The sequence below is a fragment of the Ambystoma mexicanum genome, chromosome 10 (assembly GCF_040938575.1).
Source record: "Ambystoma mexicanum isolate Mex_15411 chromosome 10, UKY_AmexF1_1, whole genome shotgun sequence".
Classification (NCBI taxonomy): Eukaryota; Metazoa; Chordata; class Amphibia; order Caudata; family Ambystomatidae; genus Ambystoma; species Ambystoma mexicanum.
In genome coordinates, this window is record NC_090932.1 from 1,515,893,795 (window position 1) to 1,515,914,509 (window position 20,715).

The following is a 20,715-nucleotide window of genomic DNA, read 5'->3' on the forward strand; positions in this document are numbered from 1 at the left end:
TAAGTGCTTGGTCCCCATCAACCAAAACTTTATATTGGGGAATGCAAGGCAGTGTGGCACCGGTTTTTAAAACTATGAGCACTGGTTCGACATCTAAAATTCCAACATCATTGTCATTTATTGCCCACAGATGTGTAGGTACTTGGTGCAGCTCACTGGGTAAAGGCAAAGCCATGAATTGAGGGGTGAAATTCCGCTGTGGAGAAATGGTCAAGTAAACTCCGTCCAGAGATCAGTAAATTACTGTGTGTAATTTTTTCAATAAGTTCAGCCACAGCAGATTTTCACCACAGCTGGTTGTTAACATAAAAGAACACGAGTCAGTGAAAGGCCCCAGAGAAATGGGTACCACCGGAGAACCAGAGAACCCTACTGATACATTTTGTTGCCCTGACAGTGGGATGTCTGGAACCTTTAAGTGGTCAATAGAGCATTTTTGAGTTCCTGTGTCCACTAGAAAAGTGTGCGAACAATCCCCAACTTTCATTTTTATGTAGGGTCCTTTCTGGTCTACAGGGATAGAGGTGGGTGCCAGATCCTCCTTCGGGCTGTCCTAGTGAAATAAAATATTGTCAGATGTGTAATCTTCAGAAAAATAAGTGTGGGCAGTTTTGTCGAAAAAATGTTTGCGCCACTAGTATTCTGTTGCCCATCTTGATTCCCTGCATTATTATCGTATTGCTGGTTGGCTGACTACTGTTTGGCCCCTGCATGCCATTGCTCTGTGCTCTCGGCCTTCTACCAGACATCCCATTCAGTTTCTGCTGGAGGATCGGACACTGTGCCCACATTCACAGTTCCCATGTGTGGGGTGAACTGTCCTCTGGATTGGCATTCCCTCCCCTTGGTCCCCTTACAATTTCCTGGAAGAGCACCGTAGTTTTTAAATCAACTTTTTTCTTTTCAATCTTGTTCTCACTATTCACTCTATTCTTATAATACTGGGCCATATGTAGGATTTTTGATTGTGACTTAGTCTGCAAGGCTCTTTCAGAGGCAGTGATTTGAGACTGAATGTCAGGCAATAGTCCACATACAAATTAGTCAACAAACAATCTTTTCCCTGGTTCAGTACTCAAATCCTGACCGATGTAATCCGAAAACACTTGCTCAAATCGATTAAAGTATTCTGTGGCCCCATCTGTTTTCCCTTGCATGCAGGCGGTCAATTGATCCCAAATAATCCTAATCTCCGGCACCAATGACTTAAATGTGTTTACTATCTGTTTAGGTAATGTCAGTATGCATTGTGGAGGTCTTTCTCCTGCCTTCCCTGCCTTCCCTGCCTTACCTGCCTGCACAAGGTCAGCCTATGGGTAGCCAAATGCAGTTGCATCATCTACGGATCTGATCTGTTTCCATAAATCTGATGGAAATATGACAGGAAATGTCTCCCTAAAGTGAAAACTGAGGAGTTTAAAACGGACTCAATTTCCTTATAAAATCCTGTGGGATTCTTTCTGATGTTGGGTATGGACTGTTTAAGAGTGTTAACTTCCTGACTTGAGAAGGGGACATGTTAACTTCCTGCCTTGAGAAGGAGACATTTACAAATTGTGAGATATGATGCACAGCAATAGTCCTTACAGGTCCCTCGCCATCAGCCCGTTCCTCTTTCTGTGGAACAAGAGTAGTGGGCACCTCCCTCTTTGGTAATTGTGCAGTGGTATTCTCAAATCTATTACTTAGGAGCAAAGCTAGGCCGAGAGACAGTGAAGTCGGTGGGGTGTCACCAGCAAACGTGTTTTTGTATATTTTCATAATATCGTCTGTGCACAGTTTCTTCTTAAGACATTCATCTTGCAAATATTCAGCCATATCTTGCAACACTTTCCTCTGAATGGACGGGGAATATTGGTTGAATGTGTCATGGATCTCGATAGGGGATATGGAGACATCGGAGATCCACCTGACAGCATCTCTTGTGATGACACGCATTTCTTCGGTACCCCTGATGCGTACGGGTAAAGTTATTTTCTGGGCATAGGATGTAGTGAGTGTGGGACCTGCCTCTATTTAATTTTGATTGGTGTAGCTGGTCTAGTTCTCGTTTAAAGGAAAATAATCTTAACATGGGTTTGCGTATTTTCAGTGGTGTATCCTGGGAATAGGTCAGAAAATTTAAATCCTGAAAATCCTGGGGGACTGCAGTGCCGGTAAAACCGCCCCAAATCTGAGAACTGGAAGCATCTGCTTCATCACCCTCTTGTATATATATATTTCTGCTAATCGTTTTAAGGCCATTTTCCGCTGTACTGTACTACGAGTCACAGCTCTCGGGTCGCTGAGGGAGCGTGAATATTGTAGAAGAGGAATATTGTAAGTGGCAGGAGATGTTTATGGCAAGGGCTTATGTGATTCCAGTGTAAGGCCAATACTCATGGTGTGTTTCGGGAGCTGGTTGCTTTGGCTGGACTGGCACAGGCGGTGGTGGAACGTTGGGAGGTGGTGCTAAAGGAGGTGCTCGCCTCTCACTTGGCAGTTTGTCCATTAACTCATCGGATGTGTGCCAATCTTTTGATGGGTATATTTTATGTACATCTAATTGGAAGTTCCTGTCCATGGCCCTAATAGCCTCATCCTGCTTCTGCTGGTTATGTGCTAAAGCCTTTTCTGCTTGGGTAATGTGTATGTGAGTGAATTTCTCCCTACTTTTGAGGCACTGGCTGGCTTCTTTGGGCCAATCCCGCAGCAAAAGCAGCAGGTCTAGCCTTTTTCTGTAACAGCACTGATTCTAAGTGATGTATTCTAGTGATTTTGAAAGATCCATTCTCCGGCCATCCATTTCTGGTCTGGCAGTGCCAAATACTATTAAAAACTATTGCTCCTAACCCAAACTTAATGTTTGCTAGCGAACCCTGAGGTGGGGTGGGCTGAGCATATTCTAATCTACGGGGGTTATTTTCTATTGCAGCAGAGCGCTGCCCAGCATGTGCACATCTTACTAAAACCAGGCATTTCTTAACTCAAAAATGGCCTTTACTGGCAAAATATTTGGCAAAATATTTTTTTATATATACAAATAGTATTAAACAAACTCACCTGATTCAAAATTAAAAACAATCCCCCATCAAGTGAACCTTATTGTGGCTGGTGGTCTTCTAACAAAGCGAAAACTCAGTCTCAGCTTACGGTTCGGGACCCTCGCCGAGATGACATCTGGCTGAAGAGACAGGCGTGGATTACGAGTAGCAGCTGTGAGAAACTCTGTCTCAGATTAGCTGGGGCCCGATGGATCATCTTCGGAAGAACCCCACATCCCGGGCGCCAATTTGTGAAGCCAATTTGTGAAGCCAAAATCTGGCACTGCAAAGCCAGTAAGAAAAGACCAGCAGTCACGAGTCAAATATTAACAACAGTTTATTTGCTTCAAGCAGATCCATGTTCGAACTATGACTGTGCACAGCCATAGAAAGAAGTGAGCAATTTACATTGTGGTTTGCTCGCCTTATGTAAAGTTCTGGTTTGCTGAGGTCAATTTCCAGACAGTTTATGCTTCCTGCAATGTATACATTTTCTGTGTAAAACATACATTTCTCATCAGTGTCATGTTTGCACAAGTAAACCTTTCACAATGTTCAAACTGTTCCCAGCGCAAGGAGACGTTCTCGTGCACCTAATCTATGTTTTGCCTGACCAAAGGTCGCTGTGCCTCTGTGGCGCGGTAGTTTATTTAGAATACCCCCTTCCTTGAATGTACAGACCGTGTCATGCTTTCGTTAATCATTGGTACATATAGTTTCAGGCCTGTGCAATTCGCTTTGGGAGACGAGAGATGGGAAGGCAAATATCTCTTATCTCACGTGCCCTGGGCTGTCCAAGGTCTGAGGCCTGCACAAACACTTAACATGTTTTTCTGAAGAGCTTGTCAACTTTCATGCTGAGAACATTCTAAGCTGGAAAATAGGAGACACAAAATGGAGTCTGAGGGTGAGTGAAATGTGAGAGCTTAGACTAACCAAAACGGATGCTGTTTCACAAGGGGTTATTTTTCTTTGGGTGTCAGGCGAACCTTGTTTATATTTTTCTCATTCTTCCATGAATCAGTTGTTTGTCAATTCTTTAGAGTGTTTTGTGAACAGTTTGGGCTGCGGTGGGCCATGACTTGTGAGATGTAAGTAAATTAATGATAAAGGGAGTTGACTAGTTAGTGAAATGGCCTAAAGATTTATTTTCAGAATTGTGGTTGAATTATTAAGGAGAGGCGAGGGAGTTATTCATGAAAAACAGCATATTTTGTCTTACAAAGATGATTCATGAGGAGCCTAACAAAGAGACGACAGAGTTTTGGATGTTGGTTGCAAATATAGATGTGGAATGTGACCTGGAGGGGTCTTTGTCATGCAGGTAAACTGGCCTGCCAAGGAATTTCAGCCACAGCCATGAGCAATCTTGAGAAGATACAGTGTGGGAGAGACAGAGACATTTGTACCTCGGCCTGACCTAAGTGATATTGGCTGTGAGTCAGACGAGTTTATGCAAGCTGTGTTATGGGCCCAACCACCTCAACATGGTGCCAACAAGGAGGTACAGAGTTCTTAGAACCATGTGATAGTAATATGTGCTTAGCACAGTATTTACAAGAGACATGTTGGAGTAGCCCTACAACTGGAGCCTATGGTCCGTAGGACCAGTGCTGTCCGACCTCTGAAAATACAACCCAGGCACAAACAATACAAACCAGAAAGGATCACAGAACCACAAATGTTTGATCAGTCCCCCTGATGTATTAGGTAAAGAGGGGATTTACTTATGGCACTAACACACTGACCTACCCAAACGGTGTAGGATGTCTGGGAGTCGAGGACCAGGAGTGCACATGGCAAAAACCTACAAAAGCTGATGCAGCTTGGTGGGCCAAATTCAGAAGACCATCACAAAGAAAACTGATAAAGTGGGGATGTGGGACTTAATCAGTTCTAAACATGGCTGGTGCTCAGGCCTTTTGTAGTTGCATTCTTCCGTTGACCATCAGAAAGGAAGCGAAGAGAAAGTGACTTAGTCACACCACTTATATTGGCCCAGATAAAAAGGGTAGGTGATAGGGGCCAATCAGTGACCGGAACACAGGCACAGGCCTATGTAACATCCTTTATTCAGAAGGGACAGAGTGGATGTATCAGGAGGATCATTTTGGAGAGTGAAAAAGGAGAGAGACAAAAGTCATGCTAGAAGATGCAAACAAGTGCCACGAATGAGAGCATCTAATAAGACCATGTATACAGACACACCAGTGTTCTGAGAGAGATCTGGAGGCGGTTTGATGCAAAAACCAAGTCTGTGTGGAAACAGCTACAGGATGCTTTCTGAAGAGCCAAGGCCATTTGGGTTTCTGACCAAGACTGCTAGTCTTGCTAGTGCAAAGTGGTGCTCCTTCCCTTGCGGAAGTTTGGAAAGACTACATCTCTTATGGGTGAGAACGGTACCGTACCGATGAGTGAGTGGGTGAGAGACACACGCAGACAGAGAGAGAGAGACAGAGACAGACAGGGACTCTCCTAAGGTACTATTGAAACAACCCAGACTCATCGATATCTGCCCAAACTTAATCCATCTAAAACAATGATGCAGTGAAAAGGGGGATGATTCTGATCTGAAAAAGCATCAATCCTTTTTTAGAAGGAAAACTAATAAGAAAAAGAAGTCCAGGAAGAGAAAACTATTTGATTTGGAAAGCCTGTTCAAGCTACAATAGAAGGTCAAAAAGGCAATCAAGAGACTCAGCTCAGAGAATCTGTGGTAAAGCTAGTGGATTGTCCTCAACAGGAAGTAATGTTGTCAAATATGGACTCAGTAGTCACTTCATTTCAACAGATTAACTCAAAAGAGCTAAAAATAAAAAGGTGTGTAATGAAATTGGATGATGACACCCTACTAATGGCTCACATGGAAGGTATGACTTTGTGCTTAATGCAAGTGTTCAGCTCAGCAATGGCCTTTATTATTGACAGGAATTGTTACAAAATGTTTCATAAAATGTACCTCTAAAGATTTGTTGGTATCTTCTACTTTTGGAAATGGAAAGTGGGACTGTAGTAGACTTCTCATCACATTACATTGTTTAATTTCATCTACAATATCAAGACAAAATTAGAATTATTGGCAGATATTTCTATGAAATATTATCAGAGAACCTGGGAGGGTTAGTCAAGAATATTAGTATTTTTGAACCAACTACTTTGAAAGTGTACACATGTAAGCGACTTCAATTCAACACTACAGCTAACTCAATGCCTAGTCTGGGATGCTGATGGAAGCCCTTATTGATGTAATTTTATGTCCAGTTTGTTTACTCTGGATGACAACCCTTATATAACACCCCTCTCTTAGAATCCCCTTGACTCCACTGAGTCAAGAAGTAGGTTTGTTTTGCAAATTAAAAGGTTTATTTGAAAATTAAACAATATATATATATATATATATATATATATATATCACACTTTTATAATAAATTAATATTGGATAGCACACTTAAGAATATGATGTTGATCAACAATGGATAATGTTATAGGGGTACACTCTTTTTAATGTCTTAGAAGTTGATATAGAGAGGATAAAGTAACCGAGAATGCTTTTATGGCTTCAAAGACAATGCAATGATGAATGAAATGCAGTACAGAAAATAAACTTGATATGATTTCAACCAAAACAATGTTATCACTTTTCCCCCTGGTAGCAATTCACCCCCCCCCCCCCCTTATGCAATGTAAAGAGATGGAAGGAAAGCACACAGTTCTCCGGAATGCAATCAAATATAATTCAATTCCCCCCCTAGCAAGTTTAGAGGAAAACAGGTAGAAGTTTTAAACACAGGCAATATACTTTGATGTGGTATGCAAAGAAGTGAAAAATATGCTAAAAATGCTTTTAATTACCTCTGGAGGTTCAGGGTGGGTGACCGCTACTTTGTATTAGTTCAGGATCACTTTAGCAATGCTCTATGAATGATTGTCAGGTTGCAAACGAATTTCAGCAAAGGAAAGCAAGGACACATCTTTTTACACATGGCTGAAATTAAGCAAAATGTCAAATCGTGGCAAATTAGTCACGTGCGTCGAGCGCAATTACAGAGGCACTATAAGGTTTGTTGGAAAGCTTAGAATCTTAGCTTTAAGATGACAGTTAAAACTCGCTCCTAGCACAAACGGTTCCGGAGATACGGCCGATTTAGTAAAGGTAGTTTTTCGGATTTTAAATTTTAAAGCTCAGAATGACAGATGACAGTTTTCAGGTTTAAGGATGACAGAATGACACGATTCTAGGAGGCAGTTCTAAATAGGTTAAAATAGTTTGGATTAGATTATTTTAAACTAAGAGATTGGTTTTGGCACAGTGAGTACTCACACTATATTTTTGAAATAAGCCGTCAAGGTCAGGTCAGGTTGGACGGGACTTCCGGTGGGTGGTTCTGAAGTCCCGGCTATCTGGGTCAGCTCTGCTCTCTGGGTCTGTCAGGCACCGGTTCTGCTCACAACGGTCTGTTCGGTGGTTCTCTCTGGTTCCGGATACAGCACTGCTTTCTGGATACTGCTACAGGTTCTTGCAAAAGTTCTTGGCAAAGATCCAAACAGCTCGCCCGGCTGTTGAATAGTTTGGTTGGTTTTGAGGCCTGCTGAAGAGAACTCAGCTTGTGGGTTAGGCCTTTGCTTTGAGTTCTGGAGTCAGAGTTCTAAGTTCTGGTCTCTGTCTTGCTGGAGTCAGTCTAGGTCTCTGGAGTTCTGGATGTGAATTCGTCCGTCAGCGTGCTCTGCAGAAAATGGGAATTGAGTGTCTCTACCTGTCCCAGCAGTCTCTTTTTATGTGTTTAGAAAGTGGGTGGGTCGGCTAATTCTGCATGCCCAACCCTCACAACTTATCATTGGCCAGTTCCTCCTCTCTTCCTTGATTGGGGAGCTGGGTTGTGTCATCTTTATGGCTTACAGAAAGACACTCCCCTTGTCAATGTGCACACAAATCTATTTCTGATCCAAATACATATTTCCCAGATACACAATTTGTTGAAATTACATGTACATATTACAGATTCCTTATGGTCCATGCTTGTCCGACTCTGATCTTCCTGGGGGCTTGCATTAAAAAATGACAACTTAATTTCGTTTTTAATTGGTTTACCAATGTTAAATCTGTATAAAAAATTACACCAATGTACACCCTCCTTCTACACACATTCCAGTAATTTACTAGGTTCCTAGCATAAACTTGGTGTCTGTAATATCAATAAATAGCTGGGTTTTGCCTCAGAACATGGTACAAAGTTGAATCAAGTCTTGAGGTGTGGGTACATTTCTTAGATTGAGGTTCTCCAAATTGCACATTTTTGTAAGCTTAATACAATATTTTAGAAGCATTTAACTTAAACATATATTTGCTGCAATATGATTCCACAAAAGTGTCTGGGTCCCTTCCCCCAGAAACTTGGGAGTGCCACATGTCTCTCCTTTCCCAGGCAGGGCTCTGTTTACAGTCCACACTGAAAATCAACATACCCCATTCAAGTGCAAGGGTCTATTGTGTCGGCTGAGGTCAGCAGGCCAGGGGGCCACTCTGCATTTGGTTAGCATGTCCATGTGATCTCCTGGGCTGTTGTGTGGGTCTCTGAGGTGAGAAAGTTTCCCAGCCTCTTGGCCTGTTAATGCAATCTCTGGGAACAGCAGGTGTTAAGAGTTTTAATTAACCAGCAGGCCTTTGAAGGTTTCCAGCTGTCTCAGGAGGCTGATTAGCTTCTGAAGTAGCAGTTCTCCTGTCAGAGTTTAGACCGCTAGCGCCAGTTTGTGGACAAAGCTGGTACTGCACCCATTTTTGGGATCTGTCTTGAATTAATGCATTTCAATAGAGTGGTCTTTTGCTTGATATTATAGGATCCTTGCTTAACATTGTTTTGATGGCATCCTTACAGTAGAGTGGTGATGTGGAACCCCCCACAAGAAGGTTGTATCTTTAGAGTGGTCTTGTGCCATGATTTTAGCAACTTTTTGACATCAATAAAAACGGATTTTGCACAGAACCATCTTTCTTTGCACTGGTGGGCGGCAGATTAGGTGACCATTTTGGTGTGCGCAAAATGCGCGGTTCTCCTGGATTCTGGCGTGAATGTGGGCGGCGACAGCTCATCCCCACATCTACCCAGTCTATTGATTTAGTTTGTTCTGGGATAGAATAATGGGCGGCGACAGCTCATCCCCACATCTACCCAGTCTATTGATTCAACATGGGTCAACACCCTTGACACACATTAACCCTTATGCATATTGTAATAAATCAAGGGGAGGGAAGAAAAGTGTTCGTGAATGAAGAAAATCAAGGTGACCTATGACTGTGAAAATGATTGAGCTAGTTGCTGAGTTTCTTACCAAGTAAGCTAAAACAGTTTCTAATAATGTTATTGTAGCCAATAAAATGGATGCATAATCTCTTTCAGTTACCTCCTGGATTATTGCTAAGGCAAAATCAATTCGGAATCTAGCTGTTAAAGAAAACATACCCTTTTATGTGGTTATCTGCCTCTTAGATACCTGGCTTTTAGAATATCTAGTTGTGCATAATTATTTCTGTTATAAAAATCTGGCCTTAGAAGTTAAAACAGGGTGCTGAAAGGAGGCCTTGCAACCTTGAATAAAACAAACATTTGAATTAATCATATTGCTTTCAAGATTCCTAATCTGAAAGATAATCATTCCAGCATCAGCTGGTCGGAAAACTTTTCGACAGGAGGCTTAGTGCACCTTGACTCGTCCGTCGATCCGCTTTGACTTAATGCTTGGTCGTTGGCTCTGGACGTGATGCTGGTAGTCGTACATATACTGCGTCACTAAACCCCCGTAGCTCAGTTCCTTTTTTGTATGCGCTCAGCACGCTGTTGGAGTGGAACACTGCGATATTTCACTCGACATTTGTTGTTTTGGCTTGACACAAACTCAACCATGTCCGTGCCCAAGTCTCGGGATTCAAACGCTGCAGAGACTGCAGCTGGAAAATGCCTGTGACCGATCCACACAACATCTGCGTGTGGTGCCTCGGCATCGGTCATGACACTGAGAGCTGTGTGTCATGTGGCAAAATTAACCCAAAGTCGCTCAGGGACCGGGCGGCTAACCTTTCAGTGTGCCGACTGCCCTCCAAATCCCCAGCACGGTCGACCAATCGGTCTTCGGAGGTCAAAATGGAGGGGCCTACCCCAGAAGAGGAAGAGAGGCAGCAGCGAAAAACTAAAATAAGACTGCATTCCCAAAGCCATTTGTTCTCTTCCTCCTCCCACAAGAAGAAGCAACGCCACCGATACCAGCGCAAGTACGATTCGGCTAGTGAACAAGGTAAGCAGTCAGCGTGGCCGACATCCAGGGCTGAATGGGAGGAATTCAAACCCCACTTACTTGACATGTTTAAAAATGTGGGTGTATGTGCTGCTGAGTCCCCAATGCAGCAGACCCCAGTAGTTCCAGCAGTGCCTGGTGACTCTGGCCTCAGAGCAAAATCCATCGCGTCAGCGAGCCTTCAGGCTTGGTGCTGAGCAAGACTGTGCCGCCTTCGGCACCGGTACTTCCCCAGGCACGGGTTCTCCCTGATGCACCTTCAAGGCTGAAAAAGTTGTCGGTGCCGGCCGCTAAACTGTCAATGTCGAGCAGCATTGAGCAGTCTTTCATACCAAAATCCAGGTATGATTTTTTTGGTTCCATGGTGGATATTTTTAGCACCACTGACGACAAAGAGCAGAACGGCTTCGACCCTCGACCAAGCAGACGTCGAAGCTTTAGCTGAAGGTTTGCATGACACCAGCGGGCTCAACACGTCCCCGGACGTAGAAATGCTCGAGCCCACCCTTATGCCCACACAAATACCAAGATCAGGGCTATAGTTAACAGGGTGGTGGATACTACCATGGGGTGGAATGCTGGAGCCAGGCCAGTGGCAGGATATGACTTGACTGACATTCTTGATGAGGGTCCTGCTACGGAGAGGTCTATGCCCTTCAACGTGCCTATCACAGACCGTATTGCCACGTCGTAGCAGCGCCCTTGTACTATACCGCCGATCAACTCTGGCCTTTCCAAAAAATACAGGCCAGCTAGGAGAGCTCCTTCATACTTCTCTTCCCACCCAACACCTTGGGGGTTAGTGGTACAGCTGGCCGCTGTGTCACCAGGCCAGCCACCTCCAATCCCCCAACCAATAGAGAAGGTAAAAAAGTTGACGCCTTGGCGAGAAAATCTTTTCCTCAGGTTGCATGTCCTTGAAGGCAGTCAATGTCTCCTGCTGATTTGCTGCAGGTCATCTTGGAGGCAGCAGGGCCGGCCCCCAGATGCAAACAGGGAAAGACAGGGGCCTTCGGTCTGGGCCCGGCTTCACCTCCCGGTTTAGCAGAGCCTATGGATTTGCTGGGGACAGTAACAAATCACCTTGCAAGGCAAAGGCCAGTGCATCAGGAGGGACTTCGGTGAGGGCAGGCAGGATGGCCATCGGTGGCGGCCATTTTAGCAATGTTTTTTAAACCACTCAAAGTCAATGTTGATGTATAAGCAAATATTGGTGCCTGGATGTTGGTAAGCACATCCTGCACATCCTGCTAATCCATGAGCAGTTGACGAAAGATAGCTTACTAAGGAACAGAGCTTGTGGCACTGAGGAATTACCAATGGAACTGATCAAATCAGATCCGCCATATTGGGAAGCACATTTTAATGAGGCGTTTACATTTTGTTTTACATCTTTGAAGATACCAAATATATGGAAATGTTTCATTCTGATTCTTATTTATAATTTGGGAAACAGAAGTTTACCCAATAATGATAACCCTACAAGATACACGCATAACAATGCAATAAAAACATTTGTTAATGGGTTTACAAGACTGGATTGATGAAGCTAATATAATATTGTTTAATCAAAGGTTTTCCAAAAGGATTCGAGTTTTACAATGTATTTGAGAGCTCTTATTTGATTACAAAGTTTGTGAATTACAGAAAAGGCACCTCTATTCTTTGCGTTTGTAGATGAAACAAACACCCGTTTCATAAAGTAGACCATACTATGTTATGGAATAAAACTCATCAAGACAGGGATTCCTCGCCCATTGTCAGATGTATTGGCTGCTCTATATGTAGATAACTGGAGAAAAGTCAGGCTCTCAGATTCCAGCCAGTTATCCTCTCCTATAAATCTAATAAATGGTGTTAAACATGCTTGTCTATTGGAACCTTATATAATGTGTAAAGAGCTGATTTAAATACAATTCTTAATAACACTATGGGCTTAAATTCTCTAAAATGTAAATGTTCTTGGTCATGAAACAAAAGTAAGATTAAGATGGTAAAATCATATAAATATTTGAGTTTTATTAGATAATCAACTTAATTTAAAAGATCATTGGGGAGCCCTAAAAGATAAGTGTTGAAATCTTGGAGTCATCTGTTGCTATTATGAGGTGAATGTTAGACCTTTTCTCATGTGTAGTATGGTAGCCTTTTAAATATAAATATTCCAGGCTTAGATAAAAAATTAACGTTGGACCTTAAAAATATTTAATTTGAGAAAAACTGGCACTATAGAGGAGTTGAGAATTGAAGCTGGTTTATCTAACATCTCTGTAAAATTCACAGCAGCTTTTGTACGTTTTATGGAAAAACTGGATTTGGCCAAAAACAACTCCCCAAAGTTTAAATTATATGAAAAGTTTATGAAATTAAATTGTAACATTTTTGGCATCGTGCCCTATCAGGAAATGAAGTTCCTTTATTGAGTGCGCTGATCAGATTTTTAAATGATATACATTTAATACAATTGAAATAACTCTGTTCTACTGCGATGAAGTACTAAGAAATTATATGACATAAATGTCAACTTTTTTAGTACAAATAACTGAATTTATATATGAATTGACATATTGTAAGAATGGAATACATAAATTGATGAGTTGATATCTTAAATCATCTTTTTAATAACATACTCATTTTCTATTGACATATGAGTGTGACATCTTTTTTGTAAGCTGTAACACTCTATATTAAAAAGAAATTAAATCTTGCTAGCGATTTACATTTTATGATTTTAAAAACATATCTTCTCACTGTAAGACTTGCACTTGACAATCATTTGATAGATTTAAATAATGCATAGTAAGATGGAAGCTGGCTTTGAAAGGTGTAGAAAAGGATCATTTGGGGATGAATAAGAAATGCTTTATTAGGATTTAGACTCAAGTGAAAAGGAATATAGCAGAGATATTGTACAGATCTTCCTAATAACTATGTGATCTTTCATTAATTTTAGGCTAATTGTATAATCTGTCTCAGAGGGAGCTTGTTATGGAGTGGCTCCAGAAAAGAGACTGTTGATTATGTGGGAATTATATTAAACCTGAAGTCATGTCATTTTACGTTTCCTGATATTCCTTAAACTAATGATGAAATGGCTCAACGTGTTACTAATTTTTAAATTTGAAAATTCTGATCAAGAGATAATGACAATTTAAGGTGCAACCAATTCTATTTGTATTAATGTATAGTTTCTTTTTAGGCTTTTTAGCTAAGTTCTTTGATCCTTGTGATACGTCTTAAATGTATATTTATGTAATTATAATATAATTGTATGATTTAGAATGTAAACTTATTCACATTTTAACATATATATATACAAATACAGTTTGGTTTTAGGAGGTGTACATGGTGGTTCGAATAGGTGAGGTGGTCATGGAGGTGTAAATGTTAGTTGGATGCCCTTGCTTATACTTGCTGTGAATGTCAATGTTCACAGTAAGTCTGGATTATGGTGTTTCTGATAGGTGTCGATGCTTGTGCTCGTATATTTGTGGATGTTGATGGTTGGGAAAGGTTCTTCTGCTATTGGTAGTTGAGATGCTTGAAGTTGGTGTATGGATAAATGGTGGTGGTCATGATAGTTTTGGACTTGAATGGTATTGATCGATCTGGAAGTTAGTAGTCATGACAGGTCTTGATGTTTGTAATTGAAATGGAAGTGGTATTGGTGATTGGAATCAGTGTATATTTTGGTGGCCGGGATAGGTGTTGATATTCATAGTCTGGATTGTTGTGGCTGTTGGTGGTCGGGATAAGTGTAAATGGCCATGATAATGTAAAAATAGGCCTAAAAAACAAACCAAGAAACAAAAATAAGAGGCACCAATTGCAAGAAAAACTGTTTTGAATGCATGCAATTAACATCCGGGAGGTCAGTCTAGTCTCAGGAGATTAAAATCTGAAAAATCTCAACCTGCCCACATTGGTTTACAATATTTAAAGACTGAAACCCCAACATTTGAATATATTAGAAAATGTCAGGTGTATGTTAATTCCCTCATCCCTATTGGTGCCTACCTGTATAGGAATCTAAGAAACGACCTGCATTAGCCCACTTGATTGGTTAGTAAAGTTCTAGTGACGTTGTAAGTGCATCCCCCTGCACACAATCTAATCATTTGTGTGTTGTTGGTGAGAAGAGTGAAGTCAACACCTTGTGGCAACAAGACTAGACATAGTAAGATCCGCTCCCATGGAACTAGACATTTGGCAAACCAGATGGTTCTCAGACCTTCAGTATCCTCACATTGGAAACCTATCTTTTGCAACTACCATAGTGAAACATGTTGCTCCCCCATTAGTCCTACTAGCTAGGCCAAGAACCGAAACTGATAGGGCAGGGCCTCATAGAATATGTGGCAGAGATTTTATTCTCGAGGCGCAATTTCTTATATTATTTGTACAAGTAGCCATTATATCACAAATTCGGTAATCCTGATATCCTCTCATGGGCAAGTGGAGCCACAGCCCAATTCAGCACTTTGGCAGTGCCTCGACCTGAGGCCTGGTTCATACCAAAACATGTCTTCTGCAATTATTGTATTATCTTTCCTAATGCTAAGAACCTGAACTGATATTATTCACTGTGCTCATATTCTATGGGAAAAGGATAACAGGAATTTGAATCTTGCAATAATAACTGCTTGCTCTGCACCCTTCCGCTGTAGACCTTGGCAATCATGAGACTTTCTAGAAAAAAGCAAAAATAAAGGCTAAATAAATGAAATGACAGAAGCGGAGAAATGAGGCCTAGTACAGCTAATAGGAGAATTGAAAGAATGAAAGTGGCATAGACCAAAAAGCACTATGGCATTAGTACTGACATTAAGATGGCAGAAACTATCATGTTGTTTTATATTCCCTCAATTTATATTTTCTTTTATGTTTTGGATTTTGTACTCCCATATGAACTTGTTGCTCCTTCGTCAAAAGGAGTCTTTGGTACCAACACTTTGAAAAAAAAATTGCGATCAACCGGTATGTTCTTCTGGACTACATGTTAAAAAAAACAGTCCATGTTCTCAGCAGGATCCACATAACATTTAAAATCATTTTCCGGGTCATCAGGGCACTTGGACAATGTTCCTTGGGGATTGATTGGCTGCTCTATTCTAACCATGCAAGGCTTATCCTTGCATGTCAGTTGTTCTATCTGGCTGTGGGCATTGTTCAAAAGTGGCAAATCATTTGCAGATTTCAGTGTGAGTGACATCATGGGCAGTGTTTTGGACATCATTTTCTTGCAACATCCCATAATTAATTGACAGGTGCCGAGAATAACCAGCAACAAAACAAGACCAGGAATCAGCAGTTTGAAAATATTACTCATCCACGAGGGTACACATATAAACAATGAAGTCAACCAGTGGTTTTCCTTCAACCACCCACCCCCCCTCGTTCTTCATCATTGTGCTCAAATTGTGTATTGCATGTTCTGCCTGGGAAGTGTTCCATTGTCCTCATCGTTGAAAGGTATATAAGTTCAGCAAGAAGTTCCCAGCTTTGCACGGACACCACCCTCCATTGCAGTTAGTAAATCCAAGACATAGAGCCTGGGATAACTAACATGGAAGTCTGCAGCGTTGTCATAGAGCACATTCCTCTCCAGGATGGCATTAACTACAGATAGGCCACCCCTCTGCACGTCCAGTAAATGTCCATGAGTGCTGCTGTACCCCTTTGGATGCCTGGGAGATCAAGCGTCACCTGTCACCTCACACTGCTTGTTAGTGCCAACATATACACTTCCATTTCCTCTCAAACACAAGGAGAATCATGTAACTTTCATGATCTTAACAGGTTTCTACTCATCGATCTATGTTCAGCCCTTGATATTCTTTTTCCAGGCATAAAACCATGTTTCATTCATGTGTAGTGCTGCATTCTTTGATGTTCCAAGCATTCCTCCTGATTTGCACCCAATCAGCCATTCGACCCATTCCTTTTTGTAAAAAGTGCACCTTTTATCTGTACCCCATGTCTTCTTTTGCAGTGAGGCTGCCTCTGCTCTATTTCATCAGAACACCAGTATGCGGTGGTACAATAAGAACAGCCCCATTCTTCCCTTCTCTTTTCACCCGATAGCTAATTATAGTACTCTTTAAGCGATCATTCCCTGCCACTTTTGTTACTTGTATATAATTATCTTTGTGTACTGTTGCGTTTATTTCTACCCACCGTAATTGAACCTCACGTCCCTGAATCATCCTTCACACCCTGCATAAGGCCAGGTGCACTAAACATTGTACAACCTCTGGTGGTATTTCTTGTGGTAAAAACAATCTAGTAGTGGCTGTTGCATGGGGGATCAATGAACAAACAAAACAAGGTTCAATCAATGTCTCCCTTTCTAAGACCCTCATGTGGCAGTACCACATAGTGGGCCTCATTACGGGTTTGGTGGTAAGTGGTTACCGCCAACTTTACCACTACGCCAAATCACGGGTTTGGGCATGGAGTGGAGGAATTGGCATAATTGGCATAATTAGCACAGTGGAAATACTGCTGCAGAAATTCTGCCAAAAAGGCCCCATTGAGTCCAATGGACTCAAATTAAATGGAGAATTACACTGCCACCATCACTTGTAATCCAGCGGAAATTCCGCTGGACCAAGTGTCGGTAACGGTAATTAATTTGAGCAGTATTCTGGGTGATTTACCGTCAGGATACTGCCCAACTCGTAATGAGGACCATTATCTTCTGCAGGATGATGAACATCTTTAGATTTACCTGAAATAGTCATGGAATCACTAATATTTACTGGCACATTTGCAATATTAATATCATTATTTGATCCACCCCTAGAAAGAAACCATATGAATTTGACCATGAATAATGATAAAGACATAACACACAAGAGAAGAACAATGTAACGCATATACATTTTCATACTGTCCATAGTCATTGGAGGCTGTGGAGAAATGTTATTGTCCATAGGACAATCCTAATACGCCAAGGCAATGTTGCTTTCAGGCTCCTAAGTGTGTGTGACCAGGGGTGTACAATTTGCACGTGATGCATATTTGATATGAATTAATCAACATGCTTTGGAATGAGCGACTCTTCCTGTAATAATGCATAACAGTAATATGAATCTTGCAATATTACCTAATGTTTGCTCTGCACCCTTCTGCTGTGGACCTTGTCAATCATAAGACTTTCCGGAAAGATGCAGAAATAAAGTTGAGAAATTAGGCAGAGTGCAGCTTATAGCAGAATTGAAAGTGGCGGAGACCCTAAAGCAACATGGCAGTACCGACAGTAACATGGCAGAAACTATAACTTTTTAAATATATCTATATTTTCTTTTATGTTTTGGACATTATACTCCCATCTGAACAATAAATGTACATTTCGGTATTCGGGATGATTGTACATTTTGTTGGGCTTGCTGTGGATGTTGATAGACTGGATAGGTCTGGATTCCGGTAGCTGGGAAATATGTGGGTATTGTAGTTTTTTTTTATTTACACATTAATAACACGCACAAGCAGCCCGTGGGCATCGTGGCGCTGTTACAACGGAATGTGGCTTAGTTACATGATCAAATACAGTACAAAATATATTGCAGGAAAAATCAGCAGTATGGTGGTTAGTTGACAAACTGTTGTGGTAGTTATGAATGTTGGGGGACACAACAGGGTATGAATGTTTGTTTTCAGAATAACATGTATGCTAGAAATCCTGAGAAGTAGTGTGAAAACACGAATGTAATTATATAATTGTCATAGTGATTACAGTGTAAATAGATACATGGAGAGGAAGATAACATATCACATTGTCTTGTAAAATAGAGGAAACATCAGCTAAAGTCAGTAAAAGGGGATTGGGTAAGTTATTCCAACTCGTAAATCCTACTCATTACTGGTTAGAGGGCACAGTGTCAAGTGCACAGCTTTAAAATGACTGAACTCAGAAAACAAGGCAGGTGCGTTACGGTATTAAGGAATGGAGATTAAAACAATAGAACAGCTCACACAGAAAAGCCTTTATAAAAAAACTAAAGAAATTAACTTTCTTAATGCAAGCTTAAAATCTTGAGGAATTTACTTGAAGAAAAATGCTAATCGAGGAATAAACATAGTTTCCATTCTTCCTTACAGTGACCGATGGGAAGTGGGATGTATTCACACATTTGAAGTCAAATGTGTTTATTCTTTATGCATAGTTTTCCCTTTGCATTCAGGATTTCTTGCTTTTGCTTCATTGGAATTCTCCTTTTATCTGTCCAGTGATCTATCTTGTGTAAGTATTAGAATACTCAAACAACTATTGCTCTTCTGCCCACCGTTTGCCTAACTCATTACCAATGCATTTAAAAATGAATTTCAGCATATGCCTAGATGATTTCAATTTACTGATGGGACTTTTCACTTTTGAAATGGCCATACAACACATTAAATATGAATGATTCCTTATCAGGCTTGTTATAAAGGGCAATAAGGTTTACTGGTATTATTAAAAAAGACTACATCCCTTTGGAACCTGTATTACAGGTTGTGTCGTCATTGCCAGTTTGTGTCTGTTTGACCAGTGACTGATGTGTATAAATGAAAGATTCTGGTAAACAGGAGAAGTTTAATTACCTTCATGTGGTTGGTCTCCACTGGGATTATCATGCTGAAGACAAATTGCTAAATGAAAAATAATCAGGGTCTAGTTATATGCCTTTTAAATCACCGGCACTTGTGACACCGGTGCCGGTGATGTAGGCAGTCACATCCCATGGAGTCCTATGCGACTCCATATGAATCAGAACTTACCGGCTCTCCGCCACTCATAATATCCTGATGATAATGGGATATCAGGCGGCATAGACGGAAAGGGCAGTTTGCTGCTATTCCGCCAGTATTACTGTCTAGATACCGGCAAACTCTTAATGAGGGCCATATAGTCTCCTTGTGAAATCTCACAACATAAATTAGGTTTTTCAAACTGTGCCATGTGCTCGTAAGGTTGTTCAGGTGAATGCCACTTATCTCAAAAAACCTTTTTTCCCTTCTGCTTATCATAATTAGCATGAAAGCAAGGGACAGTGTGCTAAGCAGCCTAAAACAAACTCCCTGTACCCATCCCTTCTTTTGCTTTGACTTGCAGGCCACGTTTAGTAGTAGTATGTGTCCTCAGCAATAGGGGCAGCCCCCTTCCTAGTTCTGGCTCCACAACAGTTGCAGATCTAATATACTCCTTTCGGGAGTCCAAGATGTGTCAGGGTGAGGTGTACTATTCAAGTTTCAAACATTTCAAATCTTGCCTAAACGACAAGCCTTTCTTTCCCCAGTGGAACTGTCATATTCTGAATTAGGTTGATCTAGCTTATTAGTTTTCTTTAACTGTTGAATGTTATTAGCTCCAAATATCATTTTATTTCTGCATAAGGTCAAGCATGGTACAAGTGACTGTTCAAGCCACACATTTCCGACCTAGATGTGCCCACAACTCGTTTATACCACAGTCCTCCTGAATAGTGCTGAAGCTGCTGTACAAACTTCATGTTGCCTCATCTACAAGGGTTGAAATACATGTTTTCCCCAGATGGTGAAATGGAGGGTGGGTCCTCCAAGACCCATGCTTTGTAATGTGGCTTTTGCATTCAGGGAACAGATTCCAGGGCTCCAACCCAGCTTGCATGCCAGTAACATAGCCAATGAACATGCCACTGTTGAGAACAAGCACCAACGTGTAAATACCATTTGGAAAGCTGATCTGGTTGACACTTGCATATCCAACCCTTATACACTGTGCAGGTCCTTAGTGTACATCAGTACTGCTCAAATGGCGACTCTGGGCTTTATGAATATACTACATTATATGAATTTACAGATTATGAAACCTCTGGTCACTTTCGAATGTCTTTCTCTGTTTTTGAGCCCATGTGATATTAGAAAGCTAGTTCCAAATGATCATTCTGTGGGTGGATTGTAGATTGCACTTGTATTTGCTGTGAGTTAACAACGTTTTCAGTAGCCCACTCATCAAGGTGTACAGTTTGACAGTGCATTTCACAGACTCCATTACCACCTGAATATCCCTCTTTCCTTCACAAAACATTACTGCATGGACGTTACAACAGGACCAATACCATGTTTGGGAGACAAACCTAGCATTTCTTTTCTTCTGGTCTCATATTTCATTTGGTAGCCATTATTAGGGTTTTATGCAACCGTGAAATACATTATAAATGGTGGATACAACCTGCAGCGCCAGATTGATTGGGATAGATTCATTGTTTACCTGGCATCCTTACTCGTTGAGCTTCTTTGTTTTGCTGCTTCTTTCCTATATCCCTCACTTAGGATAGTTTGGCAGTGGTTCAAGGTGTTTAAATGCTTTGGACAACTTAATGAGCCAGGAAAAGTTTGGATTTGACTATAACATAACCTTCTGTTGAGCCATTGTGCTGTC

At 41.2% G+C, this 20,715-nt stretch overlaps 1 protein-coding gene across 1 annotated transcript in view; it reads left to right on the plus strand.

The window, feature by feature from the left end:
• DNAH10 (dynein axonemal heavy chain 10) overlaps positions 1–20,715 on the plus strand; it is a 2,725,177-nt gene that overhangs the window by 1,954,251 nt on the left and 750,211 nt on the right. The window lies entirely within an intron of this gene.